Source organism: Aquila chrysaetos, chromosome 1 (genome assembly GCF_900496995.4).
Source record: "Aquila chrysaetos chrysaetos chromosome 1, bAquChr1.4, whole genome shotgun sequence".
Taxonomy (NCBI): Eukaryota; Metazoa; Chordata; class Aves; order Accipitriformes; family Accipitridae; genus Aquila; species Aquila chrysaetos.
The window spans coordinates 39075878-39097513 of NC_044004.1; the positions used below are offsets into that span (position 1 = coordinate 39075878).

General features: G+C 35.2%; 1 long non-coding RNA gene across 1 annotated transcript; it reads right to left on the bottom strand.

Annotated features, from left to right (window-relative positions):
* Nucleotides 1-268: 268 nt before the first annotated feature.
* Nucleotides 269-17513, bottom strand: LOC121233539. Its single transcript, XR_005933192.1, has 3 exons — nucleotides 17503-17513; nucleotides 7640-7646; nucleotides 269-352 (listed from the first exon to the last, which is right to left on the bottom strand). It is a non-coding gene; the product is annotated as an uncharacterized LOC121233539 (long non-coding RNA).
* Nucleotides 17514-21636: the final 4123 nt, after the last annotated feature.

The window sequence follows — 21636 nt, forward strand, 5'->3', positions numbered from 1 at the left end:
CAGCTTCTTTTCAGTCTCCAGGATGACTGGCCCTGTAAAAAAAGGGAGAGCAATGGATGTTGCTTAGTTTGAGTTTAGCCAGATAGCTAATAGCATTCCAGTAGCCAGACTGGGGAGATGGCTTGGATAGGTGGACTATAAGGGTGTAGACTGACTACATCACTGGGCTTAGGGACTGATCAACAATTTAATGTCTAACAGGTGGTTAGATGTTTATTAGGGATATTAAATAGATCAATAAAAAACGGGGGTACAGGAAGAAGGCAGGGGAAGGAGGGTTTTTCTTCCAAGGTGGCCATTGCTCAGAGACTGGGTGGCCATTAGTCTGCTTGTGGGAGGTGCTGAGTGATTGCTTTTGCACCACGTGTTTTTACTGTTGTTTGTCTTGTTGGCATTCTTTTGTTTGTTTTGTTTTTTTTTCTCTTTGCTTCACTTATTAAACTGTCTTTCTCTTCACCCATCAGTTTTCTTGCTTTTGGTCCTTCTATTCTCTACCCCATCCCACTGAGGGTGGGGGAGAGAATGAATGGCTATGTGGGTGCAGCTGCTGGCTGGAGTCAATCTACAAGAACCTTGGTGAACTGGAGGAATGGGCTTATGAAGTTCAACAAAAACAAATGCTACTCTGAGCTTCCTGACATATGAAGAAAATTGAAGAAGCAGGTACAAATAACATACTGAAATGTAAAGTTTGCCTTGTACCTTTATTATAAATTAACAGGGATAAACTAACAGGAAGATGAGCAATGTCACCATTTCAGTCATAACTTTTCTAATAGGCTTTAGAATAGGCTTTTAGAATATACTGGCTCAACATACCTAATACTATTGAATCGTATTCAAACTGTATGTTTATGCCACCTCCTTGTAAATTCCCTGGCTTGCTCAAACTTTAAGGACTGTGTACTATTCTTTCCCTTTATCTCGGGGAAGAGGTGACAGAGCTGGAAAAGACTGGTGATCCAAGGGAGGTTCCAAAATAATGGAACAGTTTTCATACAAGGGCTGATAGAGTAAGCTAAGACTCTGCAACGTGGAACAGATGTGACTTACTGGGTATCATCATGGCTGTTTACAAAACCGGACTGTCATGGAGAGAGAGCCTACAGAACAACCATTCACAAGAACTAGGTGCCAGCATAATAATACACAAAACTAGCAAAAGGAAGTGGTTTATCACTAAGTAGATGATACCCATACAGATCTTTCCAAAGTGTGGTGAGGTTGCCAAATGTTTACCTGGGTTCAAGCAAGATCCATCAGGAGTTAATAGACAAACAGCATCAAACTCAAAATCTGAGCTGGAAACCATTGGAAGCAGTATTAGGAAAGAGGTATAATATATAAAAAAGGAAGAAGTATATTTATGGAATATGTAAAGCAGAGATTTTTAATCTTCCTTACAATTGCTGTTAGAGAGCCCTGAACTCCTGAAAGCTTTATCTGTTGAGTTGTCTTAAAGACTATGGGAATATTTACACCCATTTCCAGGAAGACTTGAAAGTAAACTGTTTATTTAAACCATTGCAGAAGTTATCCTGTTCAGGATAGTTAAGGGCTGAAGTAGCACTATTCTAATTTAATTTAAACTGACAGGAACAGATATAAGTCACCTTGAAGAAAGAGCTTAGGAGCTATAACTGGTAACTAAATTCCTGTAAGAAATATATTTGTTGTATCTATTTAGCTAGTAGAGTTTTTAGTATAGATATGTAACTTAAGCTCAAAGTAGACATAGTGTTAAGAAAGATGTACTTTCAGAGGCTTGGTTAATCAGCTATTGCCTGAATAATTGAAAGGGAACAAAGGCAAGCACAGTGCTCCAGAGGTTAGTGTTGTTGTAGAAGGTGGGAACCTAAATAATGACATGTAAAATAAAGGCAAAATGAATTCCAGCTAATTCTAACTTAAATTCTAGTAGACAACAATAGGTCACAAAAGGGACTGCTCATTAAATTTCAGCAAACTTTGCTTTTAATTAGTCTAAATAATAAAAAAAAAAGTACCTTAGTGTATGTATAAAACTAGCCATTTGATACATAAAGTGAAACTATAAATACCATGGAAAACACAGATGTGATAAAGTTTTCTGGTGACTTCATTTATTCACAACAGCCCCACCATCAGAAGGAACATGTAGAAAAGTAGTAAAAGCCAATTTTAAACTTAACAGAAACAGTAGAAGTGACAAATGATAGCCAGCAGGACTCTATACTGTTGCAGCTTGCTGAACCAGATGTCCAAGAGGTTTCCAAAACATTGAGAATAGAAACATAATTTCTTGACTGATAGTTACCATGGATCATCTAGATAGCTATTTTACATTCAAAAACACAACAGTATTTGAGAAACTTTATTTTTTTGTAGGCAAAACAGTCGGAGTCAATATATATATATTGTTCCATAAAAAACTCAGCTGTAGCATACTCAAAAATGCTACTGTGTTACGGCACTTTTGGAAAATGAGGTTGTCAAAACTTACCCTATTGACAATTGTAGGAACAGCAGACTCAGGGAATATTGACATAGACCAAACTTGACATTTGATAAACGGCTAGTCACTGCTGTAGCAAGAGAGCATTGCTTGGTGCTGTGCATAAAACATAAATAAAACTATTTCAGCAGCACCACAGTGAATTCTATCAAGCAGAGAGGCGGCAAAGTCAGTGAACATGGTGGTAGTTTTAGGCGCTTTCTCAACAAGATATCACGTGTTGCTGATGAGATCCACCTAGGTCACTGTTCCTGGGAGTTTACTTCATAGGAAACAGAGTATATGGCTGGATACAAGTCTGCCTTCTTTAAAACAAACAAAGAAAACACACTTACATGGAGACATCAAAAATGCTGCTATGCAAAGCAAAGATAACGATGATGAGGAATTAGAAAACAAAAAAATTAATTAAAAGAATCTGTAATTTTCAGTGAGTTAGATTTCTAAATCTCTCTGGCCTTCATTTACCATACCCTTTTAAAGATACGAACAAAGAACTTTCATAGCCTGTAATGTCTGAAATTTCATAGAATGTATTGTCCATTGCAGAGGTCATCACCTATAATATAAAAATGGTTTCCTACATAGGAAATAAGTCAAATAACTTCTCGTTATTATTAATATCTGTATGATGGTAAAAGCTCAGATGTTAATAGAGGACTGCTGCTTCATTATTCCAGGCTTTGCATACCTGATTGCTACAATCTAGGGTCAAGCTTTTCTACTACTTTTCTAAAAAAATTTTTTTTAAATTATTTACTGTCTGAGACACTCTACTGCTGTCATTAATAAATCACCTTCATTGGCCAGATATAGGTCAAAAAGAAAGGATGGAGTTCAGAAAAAAAAAAAAATCTTTGTTCTCAAAATAATCAAGGTAATGCACTGCGAAATATACCAGGTAATCTCAGTCTTCATGATGTTCTTCCCTTCCTTCAGCTAGGTATAACCTGGCCTTTTCCCACCTCATGCTTGGAAAACAGGCCAGAAAATCCATCCTACCTTATGCTGTTTCTATTGCCTTCAAATTAAACATAACATTCACTTTCTAGTGTCCTTGCCAGACAAGTTTGCCTATCATGCTCCATTGCCCACTCTTGAATTTTTCACAATCTTTGGTTCAGGCATTCATAAAGCCTTTTCCACTATATGTGGTGCTATCACTTTCTACCTGATGAACTAATTTACAGAAATGAGTCACAAGATCCAGACACAAAAGTCATATCCCTTTTACAGAGAAATATGAGTGCAGGACATGGTAGCTGTTCAGTACTGCACAAGAAAGATGTGGAAGTGTTCAGAATGGAATTCTGTTTGTTTGAGTCCCAGTTTAATTCTTTTACTACAGTCTTGGCTTTTTCTAGAAGATGATTGAAATTCAATCCTTGTTGCAGGCTGATGTTAACTTCTTTTGTTTCTTATCCATATGTTTTGAGGGACAGGAAGGGAAATGAGGAAATGAACTACCTATAGTTGAACCTACAGGGTTTTGTCACCATTTTTTAATTCCTTACATACTTAGTGTAAACAGAATTATCCCATTTATAATGATGTGTCCAAAGCCAGGAAAGAAAACAGAATAATGATAACAATGAGGAAGCTGACCAGGGCTTGGCCAAGGGGATAAAGATAGGAGCAGATAATAATAAAGAAATTACAACAGTGCTTGTACAGCTTGAAGGTCAAGGAAAAAATAGGAGAGCAGCTAAGCCTATGACTAATGCTGTTATAAGAGTATATAGGGCATGAAGAGTCAAGAACAGTAATAGTTGTGTTGCAGGAGCGTGCATATAAAAAGAAATCCATCACCTAGGTTGTATTATTTCTTGTATTTTGTATTTTCCTTTTGTGTCAGACAATCTAGAAAAAACTGAGCTTAATTAAACTACATAGTTTTATGTCATGCTTTTCTTAAGTCATTTAATAGTTTTAATTAAATAACTTAATTAGCATTTTAATTATGTAGCTGTATTCTGAAATCTTTTTATTCTTTAAATGTCCCACCAAATCTTCTAAAAAGTACTTTTTGAGTTAAAAAATAAAAACAAAAAAAAGCATCTGTTGCATTAGGACAAACCTTGTGTTGTTCCTGTGTTGGATAGAAAGCATAAGATGGAAAATATCAGCTGATCATTGTATTTAAAATTATTGGTAAAGTATTTCTCTACATCATCATATATTTATGATTCTAACATATATTTATGATTCTACTTGTAAATTATTCCATTTTAAAATGTTGCACTTCAGGAACATTTTAAAGGTATTAAATGGTGATTTAATTTTCGTTACTTGTTTAGATATATGTTAAATAAAATTTAAGCAAGCCGTGAAATTTGAAGACAAAGGAGAAGTCAATGACCTCTTGGCCACCATTAGCATTTTGAGGCCTGCCTTTCAGCACTGCTCTGAGTTCTGGTTAAGCCCTACAGTGGATGAAGAACAGGGTTGCAAGGAGCAGAGAAGTAGTGGGAGCATGAGTGAAGGGGAGGCTTGAAAGACAATATGTTAAAGAATGACATGCAAGAAGAATTAAAATGGAAGAGAAAGTGACCACACTAGCAGAATGAACAGGATGAACAAAAAAGGACACATTTATAAAATTTATCATGCCCTACTGAATAGAGGTAGTAGCAGGACTAGCAATGTAAGTTTATAATGTTAGTTTACCTAAGTTTGCATCCATGCATCTGCTTTTATTACATTTTTTCTTATTATGAAACACTATTACTTCCTCTTTTGGTTGTACAAGAAAATGTACTAGATGATACTATTGTTACAGAAAAATTTGCCTACTCTCTAGTAGTTGAAAGGTCATTAATGTTTGTGCTGAGTGGGGAAGAAAACTTTACTTTCATATTCTTACTTCTCAAACTTCAGTTATTTGAGAGAAAGTACCATTCAAACAGAAATATAAACAATGGAATGCCCCAATTAGGACAAGAAATAAATACATTTTTGCCTATGCATTTTCCCTTTGAGTTTAATAACTTGATACAAAATATAGACATTGTTATGTATACATGTAGACATTGTTATGTCTACGTATGTAAGGCACTGAGCAAACCAAGACTGAGAAAGACCACATTTGTTTATTAGTGTTTTACAGCATGGATTTTTTTTTTTTTTTTTTTTAATGAAAGTGCTTATCATTCTTTCCACTGTAGTGAAGGGACTCTTAGGTCCTGATTCATTACATTCAATTTTAGGACTTTGATGTAGCTGACCTAAATTAAGAGCCTACTTCTTGTATAATTAATGGAAAGAGGCTAGAATATATATAAACAATGAGGCCCATTTAAGATCTCTATTAACTGTTAGAGGTATTTATCTATTTCCAATAAAAAGGGGGGGGGGGGGTGTCTTTTCTTCCTAATTTAGATGCCTTGGATAATTGTCTAGGCAGGATGACTGAGTCACTCCTTGACTTTCAAGACAAGGAAAAAGATAGATCTGAACTAAAGGCACCCACTGTTCAGTGGATACACTCACTGCATAGCTACCACATCAAGCAGAAATGCAACTATTTAAATCCATGGTCAAATATTATTTAAGCTCATGGACAAATTTTCTAATACTTTTGCTGGCTGAGGTTTGATACTGGTTTGAATTGTCTCTAAAACTGTTTGGAGGGGCAATATACATACTTTTTTTTTCTTATGACTATAGGCTCCCACTCTCCCCACCTCCAAATAACCTATTTAAAAAAGATAAAGTGACTTAATATTAAGAGCTATCGAGATTAGATATTTAGTATGTGTGTAATTAGTGATGTCTGTAGTCTATGTGTCTGTGCTAAACAAGATCTCATTCTGTGCATTCTTATAGGGCTTGACTTCTCATCACCAGTAAGGACAGTTATACAACTCTGATAAGGAAAAGATATTTTAAATATAGATCAAGCTTAATTTATAAGCATTTTCATGTATGCTTTAAATAACCAAAATAATTGAAGTGACATTTGTATAAATAAGAATAAGGATAATGAGTTATCAGAAAGTGTTTATATATATAGCTGAGAGCAGTGAGGTTTCAATATACAGTCTATAGATGTTTACTGCATATCATTCAAAAATAAGGTTATCCAGATTTTTCTTTTTCCTGGTAAACATTAAAATATTAGTTTTAACTCTACATTAGAATGAAAACTTTCCTATCTTTAAAGAACTCTGTAATCCATATCTCTGCTTTCTTTTACCAAAAGTCCCATGTTCAGAACAGCCAATAATTTCAGAGTTAGGTCCCATCTGGAATGTGAAGAAGCACAGATTCAAATCCTTATTTTTGTGTATAAACGCTCTTGTTCGACTCACTTCACCTTGTATAGGTATCAGTTGAGTCAGAGGAAATAAGGTTATAACTAACAATGTTACCACTCGTTCTGCTATAGAAACCTTTTAACACTTTAAAAGAACAACAATTAAAAGAAGATATACAGCTATTTCTCCTGACAAATGTCCTTACTTTATAGATAAACTACTTTATTAATAAAACAAGGGAAAAAAAGAAGGAAGGTATGCATGATGCAGACCTCTTTTATTTAAGAACTCTGTACTTTCAAGTCTTCTAGTTTGCAGGAACTCTCAGTCTGACAAAATGCTTTATATTTGTGCATATATATGTAAATATACATACATACATACACAGTAATGCACATGTGTGCATATGCATGTGTGCATACACATGTGCACACCCACACAAACATACAGATACAGACATACTGAAATGGTCTTGTGACCTTTCTGGAGTTCTACACTTGCAAAGAGGCATTAGGTAGCTGCTTCATGTTAGCTTATTTTCTGCCATAAACTTTAGTGAGAAAGGTGGAATAAAATAAGCAGATTATTATAGCTTTCAGTCAGGAGTTTTAATTGGCATTAATTAAACTGGCTTCCAAAGGGCACATTATGTAGGGGACTTCCCCATTTAAATAATTAGTCCGTGTTTGTCAAACACATTAGTTCTGGTAGAAAGCCAAATTCAAAAAGAGGAGATACAGACCAGGTAAGTGTTAATCTTAAGTGCCTCCTAATTGTTTTGCACTAATATTGGGAGCTTTCATTATGCAACTGTTAATAGTAATGAAGCTTTCTTCAGTAAGAAGCACTACCAACATGCTTCCGGACTGAATATGTCTTTTACACTAACAAATCTCCTAATGGAAGCATGAAAAATATATAGGAGTGTCCAGAATTTGTCTGAAGTCAATAAGTCTTCCTCTTCCTGTACAACTCTGAAGTAAATGACTTCTCATTTAGTAAAGCCAGAAAGTAGTTTTCTTAAAGCCTTGTTTTGTTTAGCACAGAAACAATAAACTTTTCTGTATATTTTTATTTCACTAGTTAGTAAAACATTATGTGGAAACTGTGAAATATTGGGGCTCTGTGTATTCTGCTTGACAGAATTATGCTTCCATAGTAATGGAACACCCTTCTTTTCCAGGTTGAGACTCAGAAAAATAAAAAAACCCTCTTCTATTTTTTTTATTTCCCAAATTTCACTTCCTCTCAAAAAGTTTAGAGAATACAAAAGGTATCCAACTGTTTTTTGTTACTAAGAACATTACTTTTACCTCGGTGTCAGATATTGCAAAATCTGCATTCAAACAGCTTGTAAATGCACTGAAAAGATACGCCTTAAATGATTTTTTTCCCAGATATCTACCCAGGATTCCTGCATAAAGAGCACTTTTAGGATTAAGAAGTTAGAACTGGAATTGTTAGATTCATGGAGATATTTCTTTCTCACCTGGAGATAACCAGTGAAAACATTTAATCAGTTATCTGAGTGTTAAGATTTGTTAGGGTTTGGTGAATCAATTAGCCTAGGCATATTTTATTTCAGCAATCTGGGGAACACAATTCTTTTGGGAGACAAGAAGAAAAAGGCTTAGTTTTGTTTTGTTTCTTTAAATTAACTATGCATACTAATGTTTCAGAAGTGATTAGACATTTAAAAAATAGTAGAACTTTCCCTTGCTGAATGAGGTGAAACCATCACTACCTTTCAAAACAAGGTTATGTCTCAGCAAAGAGCTTGGTACAAAAACCAGAATACAATATTGCAAGATAATCTCTACTAAGATTGAAGAGAACAGTGATAAATCAAACTCAATAATTTTTTAGCATAATTTGAATAAGTGATACCTAAGTTAGAGGAGGATCAGTGTTCAGCAATTTTCCATATCTAATCCAAGGGAGGAGAAAGTGGAAGCCTAATGACTTGTCAGCATCCAGAGTCACTTTCACAAATGCAATAAAGTATGTTTGAAATTCAAGAATTTAGTCAACACAGGATGATTATGCTAGATTTCCTTTCCAGCAAAACTCGTCATAGCATCTAGCAGACATGTTTTAATCTACTTAGCTTGTATTTACATGTTTGTTTGTTTTTTTCTGTAGATCCTTTCTCCAATTAGTCTGGATTTAAGACAATAGGGATTGGTAATTTCACTGAGGAAAATCACTGTATAATACTGCACATGTGCAGGAAGGCTGCCAAAACATGAATTTCCTTAAAGTTGCATTGTTCTACTTCAGAAGTGTCCAGCTTTCAGCCCAAAGAACCTGGCCTGTAATCCTACCAGTTCTGTAGCCCTTCCTACTGAGACACTTTTCTCTAGGCATGCACTTTTGTCCACTGCATGCAAAGAGGACCTGTGCAAGGAGGGTATATTCAGCTTAAAAACACACAGCAGTTGTGTGTGTGGCTAATACATATAGTGGATAGGTACAGTACCAGGTTAAACATTAGTGTACTTATCAGTTCTGAGACTCCTGAACAATCTCTGCTGGCCAGTAAGTGGTCAGTCAGGTGTGGAGTGTCACCTCCCATAGTCCTGGAAAAGCCTGACCTTTGATCTTGCTGATTTGTCCTGTTCACATTGCCTGCTTTTTCCTTAAGGTGTTGTATTTCCACGTCTGTGTTTTTCCCTTGTGATTCCCTGAGCTGCCAACTATTGTCATTGCAACAATTTCTCTTCTGCCTGTGTTATTACTTATTTCATGCGGCTCCCATTCATGTACTCTCAAAGCTTAACAACAACCTTCTCAGTAAGACTGAGCCAAGGTCACCCAGCTGTGCTGCACCAAAGTAGCCCTGGGGTCAGAGAGCTCAACTCAGGGGCTGTGGGTTATGCTCTGTCTATAGTGTAAGTTATCTAACTGCTTGCATTATAAAAACATTTTATGTAGCTTATAAATTAGCAGGCATAAATTAAAACTTCTGGAAGTATTTAATTCTGTAGTCTTTATCAGATGGGATAAAGAATTTTATTTACAAGATATAGTACTGAATGATTATTCTGTTTCTGAGAAAGAGGTAAAGGGAAACCTTTATGATGTTTAGAATATGTATGCATTTATTTATTTCTACAAATCTTTCTTTGAAAGCATGCAACTTCAGATTTCAGAGGAGGTATTCAGATACTTGCCAGTGTTTTCCCCTGAGATGCACAGCAATAGAAAATGACATGCTAGTAACCCAGCTTAAATGTAAGCATGTTTTTTGATTCTGGGAGTGGTTGTTAGAGTACAGTACAATTGCTATATTTCCTGAACATTTTGAGCTTTGTTGAGGGGTGTGGGAAGGCATAATGAGGATGTTGCAGTTCTTAACAATACTTGCTTTTCCTAATGTTAATTACCAGACCTGATGGCAAATCTCTCTTATGAGAGGAGGGGAAAAATTCCTAATAAAGACTGGGGAGTGAACCAACTGTTTCACACCCTTGAGGTCAGTGGATAAGTGTAAAAAGCAGGTGCCTAAGAGAAAATAGAGAGAGAACAGAAGAGAAGACAGCTAGGTTTTGGAGTACATGGGAACAGAGGGAGATTTGGGTAAGGGTGGTAGCATGTGCTGGAGGGTGAAAAGTAAAACAGAGAGAGAGATCAGCTTTAGACAGTGTGAAAGGCAGCACTAGAACAGTACGAGTTTATGCAATGAGAACATGCTACTTTCCAGAAACAGAAAAGCTGTAAGTATTTATATCACTTCAAAACATTGGAGCATTGTCTTGAGACTTTTTTTTCTCTGTGGTTAAAAGACAGTTCTATGCCATAGTTCTTCAGCCGGACTTAGCATGTGTCAGTCAGTGATTACATATGCTTGTTTGTTTTCAGTGAGCACCAAACTTCCAGCCAAAGTTTTTGTTTTAATCTGAAAATAAACCAGAGTCTCTGTGACATTGGTGTGACTCTGGCACTTGTATCCATTCTGTCACAACAGCCTGCACAGATTTCCATTTCAGCCCTCGGCAAAGGAATCTGTGTGCCCAGTTCTCACTGATCTGAACGTGTGGCAGGCTCTTAGCGATGTTTCATGGGCTGAGAAAGTTGGAAAATAACTCCACAAATGATTTTGAAAAATGAGAATGCCAGATTTGTTTCTTTCCTTTTTCAATAGTCTTGTCCTTTTGTTTCTGTGATGAACTTAGTATTGTTTTTAGGCAGTTGGCAATGAGAACTGTGGGTTGGTACTTAATTCATTCTAGTTATGTAACATAAAACTAGCATACAACAAAGAAATATCTTTGTGAAGGAAGAGGAAGGATGTTTGCATTATGTGGGAAAGATGCATCTCCTTTAGTGTTCAGACAGCACTTTTCAAGTAGATTTCCTGATTTTTCTCTCTTTCTGTGCTTTGATTCACATTATGGCATAGTCTTGAAACATATGAACTGGATTTGTCTTGGATGAAACTTATTTGGATCATGCTCCAGAGGTACATTGCACACTGGTAGCAAATGGGCAGGCAGTCAGTGACTATAGCCAGTTTAAAACAAGTGAAGCCCAGCAACAACCAAACAAAATCCTGAAATGTGTACAGTGTTTGTCTCAACAGAGCCACTGTCACTGGTCTGCACAACTTGATGTATATAGTCTCACACTTCCATCACATACCAATGAACTGTGTCTCAGTCAAAACACTTCATTTCATTTCAGCCCAAGCCTCTAAAGGGCCAGTTGCCTTGGTTAGCTGAAATTGTTATCTAGATTAAGAAAACAGCAGGAATGAAATCCTGTATCTGTCTTTCGTGTTTGTCTTCAAGAAGACTAACTTAACTTCCTTTGGTCACAGATCACGAGCTGAACTGCACTGGCTGTGGTGCAAAGAGAAACACTAATCAATGATGTAGTTCCTAGTAGTGACAGCGTCATGCGTCCTGACTTAAACCCAAAAGAACAAACCATGAACTCAATACTGGTAGCCTACAACTGTAAACATGCATCAGATTTTGTGATGCTGTTAATTCAGATATGTTCTCATCAGATCTCTCTATAAAATTCCAACTCTAATTTAGGGCTGTGTGTTCATTTGTCAGACACCTAAGTTCACTTGTTCATAAATACTTTAAAGATTAATTTTGTTAACAATACTCACACTGCACTTCCTGACTGCTATAATCATACAATAACTTCTTTCTGAGCATCTAATGAAAAGATTAGGACACCTTCCCCTCTATCTCTTTAAGTCACAGATTGCACTTTTTTTTTTTATTTGTACTGTAGATTTTAATAAGTCATTTTGAGTAAAAGGCCTTGTGAAACTAATAAAATAAAAATCCTATGCTGATATTGTTTCTATAATGAAACCGTATACAAAGAAAAGCAGCATATTTCACCAGAGTATTTTAAAATCATTTTCTTAATGAAAAGATGAACCTTAAGCTATAATCCTTGCATTCTGGAGCAGTTTTCATTATTCATTTAAGAGGCCAGCATTAGATTTATGAATGTTTCCAAAAAGAGTGACAATAACCTTTCTGTGTTTACTCTTCTCAGATTCTGCCCAGCTCAAATAATAAAATTCTGTTATGACAAAAAAAAACCAACCAAACAAAAAACTTTTGAAATTTTTCACAAAAATGGAGAGTATATGAAGGAGAAGAGGAAATAAAGGCTGGCTTTTTTTCCATGAAACAGAAATAACTAGTGTCTAAAATTTAGGGTGAAAATCAGAGTATTATCCTATGAATCATATTTATATTAATCTATTTTTTTCTTCAGGTGGTGGGATCTTGTACAAGGGGAAAAATAAAATTAATATAAGATGAGATATGTACGTATAAAATAGATATGTACAACCACCTGACACATTTTGAATCCTTTGTTTGTAAGTAGTAATATAAGAATGTTTTTATGGGTGGCTGTGGAGCTGGGTTTCAGCTCTGTGCCTTCAGCTTGTGACTAATCATTCATGAATGAATATATTTATTAATCCAATTATAGATCATGGAGAGCTGCAGCTCAGCAACTAAAAAAAAATTATTTGCTCCTTGCAGATATATAGGTATGAGATAAATATATAATGTTCATATGGATCTATAGAGGATTATGCAGAATTATTGCTCTGTTACAGAAACTTGATAGCAGTAGATTTTTCATATTCTGAATATTACAGTTTTCTTTTTCCCTCCAAATTTTTTCCTGTGGTTCAAGTCCCACTAGAATCTGTTTGTACTTTGCCCAAGGCTTCCCAATGTCTATAACTACCTGTTGTTTATTCCTCATTTTTTTGTTTATGGGACATGGGGTAGGGAAATGCTTTTGTGTTGAATTGTGCTGAATTACACAAAATGCAGTAATTGACATGTAAGGACATTGATCATTCTAGTTAATGCAGGAAGTTTTTATCTTCATAATTTCAATCCTTTGTGATAAGTATTCATTATTTTAAAAGAACCATTTATTGACATCACGGAATACTGCCTGTGGCTATTACATGTTCTGACCTTGGGAAATCAGTTATGCCCACTAAACAACTTACTGCAGTCTTATTAAATGCTTGTTCCTCTGAAAGTTCAAATACAACACCACCTTGAAAGTCTGATTTAAAATAAATAAATGAATAAACCTTTAAATTAGTATAAATTTTTAAAAGCTATTGTTAGTTTTACAAAATCCAAAGGGGGTTAAGAAACCTGATGGCACATGAATTCCCTGTTTTCTCAAAAATTTTGGTTCAGACTTTAAGTTCCCCTAGAATACCGAATTGTAAATGACTCTTTCAGTATTATCAGACTGACGTCCTTTTGGTTTGTTGCAGTTAGATATTCTTTGATCATGAAGGCTCTTACTGCATTATTAAACAAACGTATTGGAGCCCTGAGATAGGGAGATGGGAAATTCAGCTCAAAGCAGTTTCCATAACCTCTTACTTGATGAAGTTATTTCTGAACAATTTGTTAAAGCCCATTAAAAAGAAACATTTGGGCATCACATACTTGTGTGATGTCTAACTTGGGTAATTGTGTCTTCAGGCCTCAAAGGCTTAACTCAGTGCAAGCCTGGTGTACCACTGATGAACAAGCCTAAGGCAGAAGTGCAGCAAAAGGAATTCTGACTCCTCTCCCTGCCACGTCCTGTGTTTCCAGACTTCTTATTGCACGTGAGCCAGGGACAAGCTGCCTCTCAAATACCCTCTGTGTCTGAGAGGTCTCCATCAGCACTTTGGGATGAATGCACCTGTCAACTTGATATTCACAGCCATCTTAACAAAAACAGTCATGGACGGATAAACCAAATGCAGAATGATGGCAATATTTTGAATTCACAAGAAGTCATAGGCTTTCATTGCAGTAAAAGAAAATTAATTGTAAAATATTTCATGTCTATTTGACTTCAATTTTAATTAGGGAAATACAGACGTCAAGGTTCACAGAATGTGTAGGTATGTGTGTGTGTTAGATATTGGCTAAAATGTATCTGTTAAAATGAAAAAAATGGCAGCATAGTTGTAATGCATGCAATTTTAAAAAATGTTCGATCTTTATGAGAGGACAATGTATTTTCGTGAAACTGAACAAACCTCATACTTTTAGTTGGTTTTGCAACATACACCTTGGCACTGAAAAACATGCAGTCTTAAGAGGGAATTGAAAACACGTAGGCTGAGGTGTCAGAAAAAACCTGCTTCATAGAACTAATGTTTATCTCTCAGAGGTCACAGCTTTTCTTAAAAAGAGAACTATCCGTGCTTGTTACAGGGGGCTTCATCTTTTAAGTTTTGCTTTATGCACAAATGGAGGTTTTCTGTAGATTATAGCTTCCACCTATGAAAGAGTATCCAAAAGTAAGGAAAAAATAAAGGCATTGTATTTGTCCTAAAGACTTCACAGGCAAGACCACTTGAAATCTTTACACTGAATTAATGTGAGAGGCTGACTTGCTATTATATATAGATTTCTAGTCTGTATTACAGTAATGAATAGTTTTGATAAAAGTCATGAGGAAAATAAACAAGAGTAAGTGCACTAGATGCTATAGTATTTGAGCTATTTAAGACACACTGTGAACACTAAGGTCACTTACCAGTTAAATATGTCCTGGAGTGCTGACTCTCTAAATATTAGAAAGTACTAGGTTTTGATATTTTGTTTCTGGGTTTCTTTTTTGTTGTGGTTGTGGGGGGTTTTTTTCAGTTGGTTTGGGTTTTGGTTTTTTTGTTTTTTTTTTTTTGATTGGTATTGTTTCTATGTATAGAATGTAATTCTTGCCTCTTTATAGGAAGACATAATTATTTGAGCTAGATGACATTTGGTAGTAAAAGACATACTCAGTTTATCCAGGGGATGAATGACCATGTAGATGCACCAGTCTAAGCCCTAGAGAACCAATTCAGCCTATCCTGCTAAAAGCCTACATTTCGTTTATGAAATTTAGTGCACACTGCCTGAAGTCCCAGTTTGCTTTCACACTTTTTTTACAGGAGCAAGTGCTTTAAACTTGGCATGTATCAAGGATAGTAATTGTTATATCAGATTATTATTGTAGCCAGTTAGGTTTTGAGAACTTTCACTAATGAACAATGCAGCTGACACTGACTAGGGAGAACAGTTCTTATGGTTTAAAAGTCACTGGATAATATCATCTGAACAGTTTGATGGCAATCTTTAAATTAATATTGTACATGGACCTGATCATTCTCAAATCAGCAAGCTTGAAATTAGCAGTTATTTTAAAAACATTGTTTCAGAATTTAAGTTAGGCTTTCAAAATCTTCAACAACTAATTTCACTGAAATTAATACAGTGTGACACTGCTCAAAACACTCCTGAACTGTACATAAACAAAAATGAAATTAAGTATAATAGAACCATTAGATGAGTAGCTCTACAGGAAGATGGATCCAACTCAGCAGTAAGAAGAGTGACACTGGCAACAATACAAGTTAAAACTCCCCAAACTAATTTTTATCCTATATTTTGAAGCAGAAGCAGATAGAGCAAGAAGCTTGACTACAGGTTTATTGGTCAGAGGCTTGATCCTGTTTTTTATCAAAAAATACAATGAAATTATAATGACAGTAAATAATTAAATGGCACCAAAATCTCTGGGAGGTTAATTTAAAAGTAGCAAAAGATAAAACACCTGGCTGTTTTGAAGCAAAAATATGATTGGATTTATATCTGGGAGTGTGCTACAGGTAACTCTCTCTAATTAACACCTCACATCAAACATGGACAAGATGGCACACATGCAACCATTTGGGACTGATGTTAGATCCACAGAAAAAGCTTTCTATCCTGGCAAGTAATTACAGAGGTGAAGAGAGCGGGAAAACTACTTACACTGAAATTAGCCACACCAGTGAAGCCTTTACAATTGAATCAGCAACTGGGGGGGAAAAAAAGTAGATGGACTACAAAAATGAACACATTTGTTTTCTAGTCATAAAGCAGATATTTAGAGTACTAGATGATCTGCAGAGTATTTAATTGCTGCTGTGGTGAGCATCTATCACACATTAGTGCTGTTACGGATGTTGCTTAAGGTTTCATTTTAGTCAAATTGTATAGCTTTACTTGTATGAGTTGTACTGAAATGGATGACATTACTCACCTGACTAAGCGTAGCAATATTTGACCCATTAGCTCTTAATTTGTGGGTTAAATTTCTTTTCATAAATAGTTTATAGGCATCATGTTGCTTATTGCACATTCATTTCCTTTTTCAGAAACTCATCTTTGAGTCTTGGTTTATACTGAAAGCAAATGGCCATTATTATTATTATTATTATTTTGCCTTCATGAAAAAATAACTAAGTAGCACTAATTCTGGTTTCCATGGTTAGAAGTTGTCAATAAATTATTAACATGAGAACGACTGACCTTGGGGAAAAAATGATGGCTGTAGAGTTAATGAAAAATTATAGGCTTTTTGAAAATCATTTTGAGCCATTTATGATTAATATTTCTGTAGGTAGCTTGAAAGACTTAAGCTGGTTTTCACATTAAATGAATTTTTTATCTCACATGCGTATGTTTTCTTTAATAATCAAATTTCATTGCTAGCATTGTGAGTCAAGCTCCACTAACTCTGATTTTTTCCTCTATGCCTCTGTGTTTTTGTTTTTTTTGCTCCTGCTAGCCTATGTTTTCTCCTAAAATAAAACAGAGCACAACTTATTGTGCTCTAAAATAAATAAATTAAATATTGTTCTATCTTGATTATGTACACAGACATGTTCTATATAATTCACTTTACTATGTTTCTGCTTATGGCCTGCAGAATAGCAGAATGATGACTTTGTCTGAGTTATCTGGTAACCTGTGGCACCAAAAATGTCTTATCTTCCTCATAAATAAGTATTTACATAAATACTTCCAAAACTTCTGTAATGTATACTAGTAGGTACTCAAGAATCATGGTCTTTTGCTTCAAACTCTTTGTTCCTTTATTGGGACATGTGGTCTAAATCATGCAACTAGCCCTATTTACTTCAGTGGAATTGTGGTGCAAGCGCATGTGCAGGATGCATGTCTGAGGTGCATTCTGTTCTACATTTACTAGGTGCTTGAGATAATGGTGTGCCAAATGACTAAAAACATTTTTTCATGATGAAAGAAGATACTCCAGGAACAGATAAGCAGAATGTTGAATTTTCTATCTGATTGTGAAATTAGTTTAGAACACCTAATAACAAACCCTATATCTTAGTGCTGGTCTTTTTGATCAAATGTTTTTTCAGGTTGCTAAATATGAGCTATATTGCTTTCCAAAGGCTTTCACATCATTTGTTTTTAACTCCTGCAAAGATTCTTCCTTTCATTCATCGTTTACTTTCATTTACCAGCCATTTTAGCAGCTTGGTTCATTTAGCTTATGTGATGGCACTTGTTTATCCATGACAACTCATGTTATTAATTTCCCATATAAAATGTACCATTATGAAAAAAACCCTGCCAAAATACAGGAGCTGTAATCAAATACTTCAAACAAAAATGAGTTATGTCTCTGAAAACCATAAAGAAGGATCCATTGTCAGCACCCAAAACACTTTAGAATTCATCATTCATTCTGTTTTCTCATATATGGTTGATACCAAATCATTATCTATCAGAGATCTTTTACAAATCAAATGTAAGTTCTGACTGGTAAGGTTTTTAACCACACTATTTAAAAAAACCCCCAGCAACAAAAACCCAACAAAAAAACCCCACCAGCATTTATTTTTATGTGTTGGTAGACTATAGGAAAGTCATATTTTACATAGCCAACTTGACAGTTGCTTATTCCTTTATGGATAAATTCTGTTGCTTTTCCTCAGAAAACATACGACATACATATTACAGTTTTGCCAAAGGACAATCCTCTGTGTTTGTGGGACTAACTTTTTGCAATACATAAAGTTCCACACTGTACCTCTTCCTTGTCAAAGCTTTGATGCAGATTTGATCAAGTTCATCCAGTATATTCAGTTATAGCCATTTGCTTATCACTGAAGCAATGGAACATGTGCACAACTGGTAATAGTATACATTCCAATGGACACACTTCTTTAACTGAGACCTTTATTTTCAATTGTTTGGTTTTAAGCACCCTCTGTTTTTCCTCATTTTTTTAATATAACATAAGGATGATTCTTTGTTGCTTCTTAGTGTAACCCATCTTATGCATACATGTGCATATGAGTCTGTGTGTATATATGTGCAAAGCAGAGGTCTAGATATTTTTAAAATAGTTGGATTTCCACCCACCCATGAAGGAAAAAGATGCAACTGAATTCAAGGTAGAGGGAGAAAGAGGAGAATGAAGGAAAAATGTCCAGCCAGCCGTGCTGCAAGGTGTATAGCTTCCAACGTAATGTTTTAGAAAGCAGAAGTAAGGACATTGAAAAGGACTGATTTTAAAATAAAAAGACCTGACTATATGCTTTAAAAAAGAGCAGAAATCTCACTAATTCATCATACTTTCCTAGGACCTGGGAACTATTACCCTTTGCAACAGCAGTGTAACTCCTGATATTGCCCTTCAGGCAAAACAATTCCTGCTCATCTCCTTACTGAGCATAGACACACCACAGCTCTTTCGAGTTGTTAGTGTATTTTATCAAAATCCAAAGAGGCCATATAAACCCATCAGCTATTATTAAATTTAAACTGTATACTAGTTGTGCATTTAATTTCTAGCATTATAGAATTATTCTATAAATTGTCATAATATACTTCATCATCTGCGGTTGCAAGATAGCAGATTTTAGAGATAAGACTACCTCTGAGTTCCTGCTAATACAGGATTTAGTAAAGAACACCACTAAATTCAAGGCATCCTGTTTAGCTAGATTCAGATAAAGCTTCATTTATACTCACGTGAAAGGAAACTCACATGTCAAAGTTAACAGTTCTTTGCAAAGGTGTATAAGTGTCTAGGAAGCACTGAAAGAAGCTGTGTTTAGCTAATGTTAGTATTAAAGTTTCAAAGAATGGTGTTCATTCTTATGAAATGAAATCTAACCCTAAAAAGAGTTAGTTGGTGAGCTGACTAAAGGAAAGCGTGGTCAGAATGGAACAAATTCTAAGTGTATATGTGGGAAATCCTTTTTCTATGAACAGAAGGATGAGTTTTGAAATTGTCAGACAAAAAATTAAACATCTTGAGGAGTAAATATATGAAGAGATTAATATTCTTTAGATGATGTAATAAAACTCTCAAAGACAAATTATCTTTTGTAAGATTAAGATTATAATACATTCTTTGCCATTAGACTAATTATCTCAGAGTTCACAAAACTCAACCAGTTTCTAAGAATTAAACCGTTTCTGGCTAAATCCTTCCAATGCACCTTTGTTATGCTTTATTCACTTTCACTGAGAAGTTTTGATCCACTTTTCATTTCAGTAAGTCTTAAATTACTTCAACTGAAAAGTCAGTTTGGTAGGTTTACTGTGATGATATCTTAAAGCCCATCATATTAATTTCAGGCATATATATGAAGTAGCAACATTATTATGAATCATTCATCTGTTATAATTGTGTCTATGTGCCAGTGCATTTATTTTAAAACAATATTTTCTGTTGGTTTATAGGTTTTGCTGGCCTGAGAAACAATTTTTTTCAGAATTTTTCCCTTTTTTATTTTTCCGAAATACATTTCTTCACATTCAGTTGCAGTCACATTTCTGAGTGTAATGCAATATAGCATTAGGTGAGACTTTCAGTACTGAGAACCAAATCTTAAGGAGAACAGGCTGCCAGTGTTCCTCCTCTTGTTCCTGTTATCTCCTTCACTGTTAGTGACCTTTGCTATTTTGACAAGTGCACAAGCATAGCCCTGTAACCCAGGGAATATTGAGGTAGAGTTGTAACAGGCTTACAGGATTTGTGTTAAGCTAACAACACAGGTTTCAAATGCATCAGGACTGGTCTTGACCAGCTTGGACCTGTGTTTTAGCTTGTAATGGTGATGTTCTAATTGCGAAGTGATAACTACAGACCTGATTTTAGCTTTTGCTTACTTTCGTACAACTTTATGGTGTAATGCCTTGTTACCTATGTTTTGTAACCAACAGACAGTAGTAGCAAGTATTTACTCTGTGAAACAAGAACTGTCTATGACCCTAGAATACAATACAGCATAGAGGAGTGCAGGCATGGAGTGATGGCAGGAGCTTTAAAAGTACAGGCACCAGTTAATGCTGGAGGCACCAGGGCCTCACCAATGGACATTACTAGTCATCAAAGAAATGCAGTGTTGAGAGCTGTGTAAAACCAGTTTAAAGGTCACAAAGAGATTTAAAAAACCCACAACCCCCCCAAGTATCCAAAAAAGTAAAATACACCATACATAGTAAATTCAGATACAACATGGACTTACAGACTGAAAAAGAGCAAGCCATAGAGCATGTTAGCAAACATATGAAAGTGACCCCAAGCAATCCTAAAATGAGGAAGAAGATACTGTCAACATGATACTCCTCTGGTGAAGGACTTGGGATGTTCACAGCTCACTGTACACCCCCTTCCCAGGCCATCAACTTTAAGACCCAGAAAGACTGTGGAAGAGTGAGCGTAACACCAGAGAAATCTACACAGGGATTTCATATCTTTTTACGTATTTTGAAATATCTTCTAGATTTATATAAATATGAAGTGAATTAGCTCATTTCATTAACTGTTTGCATTTCCCAGTATTTCCAGACTAACTTTTCTTGAAGTTTGAAGCTTTCTATTTACCATTCTGTCATTGCTGCTCTTTGCTGAGTTTAGAGATCCGATTTTTCTGTGTATTTTCAACTTCTGTTTGAGCTTCTGTTAAAATAGCATAATCTCATTTGCTTTCTCAGTCAGACTAATTTCTGAAGTTTTCCTTAAATAGCTGTCATTCTATCTTGAAAAACACCAGATTTTTAGAGAATTTATTTCATATCTTTCACCATATTTTTCCTCTATGATTTAATACTTGCTAAGGCTTGCCTGGAATTTCTGCCATCTCTAAAAATCATTAACTGCAGAAAAAATGCTTTCTGTAGCTTTGTGTTTAGACATTGGTATATTTTGATATGGTTTCCCATCAAAATGGCTGTGTAAATTATTTGGTTTGTATGGAAGGTATCCAAATGTGGCAGCAGTAAAACAATTAAGGTATTTTAAGTCTTTCTGTCTCTTCCTATTTATAAAATATCTTGCTGTATATGATGATACTATGTATCTATTTATATGTGGTACATACTGTGGGAATTTAAATCTTTTTTTAAGAACAAAACATTTTTAAAAATGTGTCCTGTCATTACATAGCAGCCTTTCCCATTCCCATCACATCACCATGCTCAGTGATGTAGCAAGCACTTGTCTTGCAAAATGTACACTCTGACGAAAAAAAGGAAAAATGTGAAACAGGTAAACAAAACATTTACATAAAGTTGG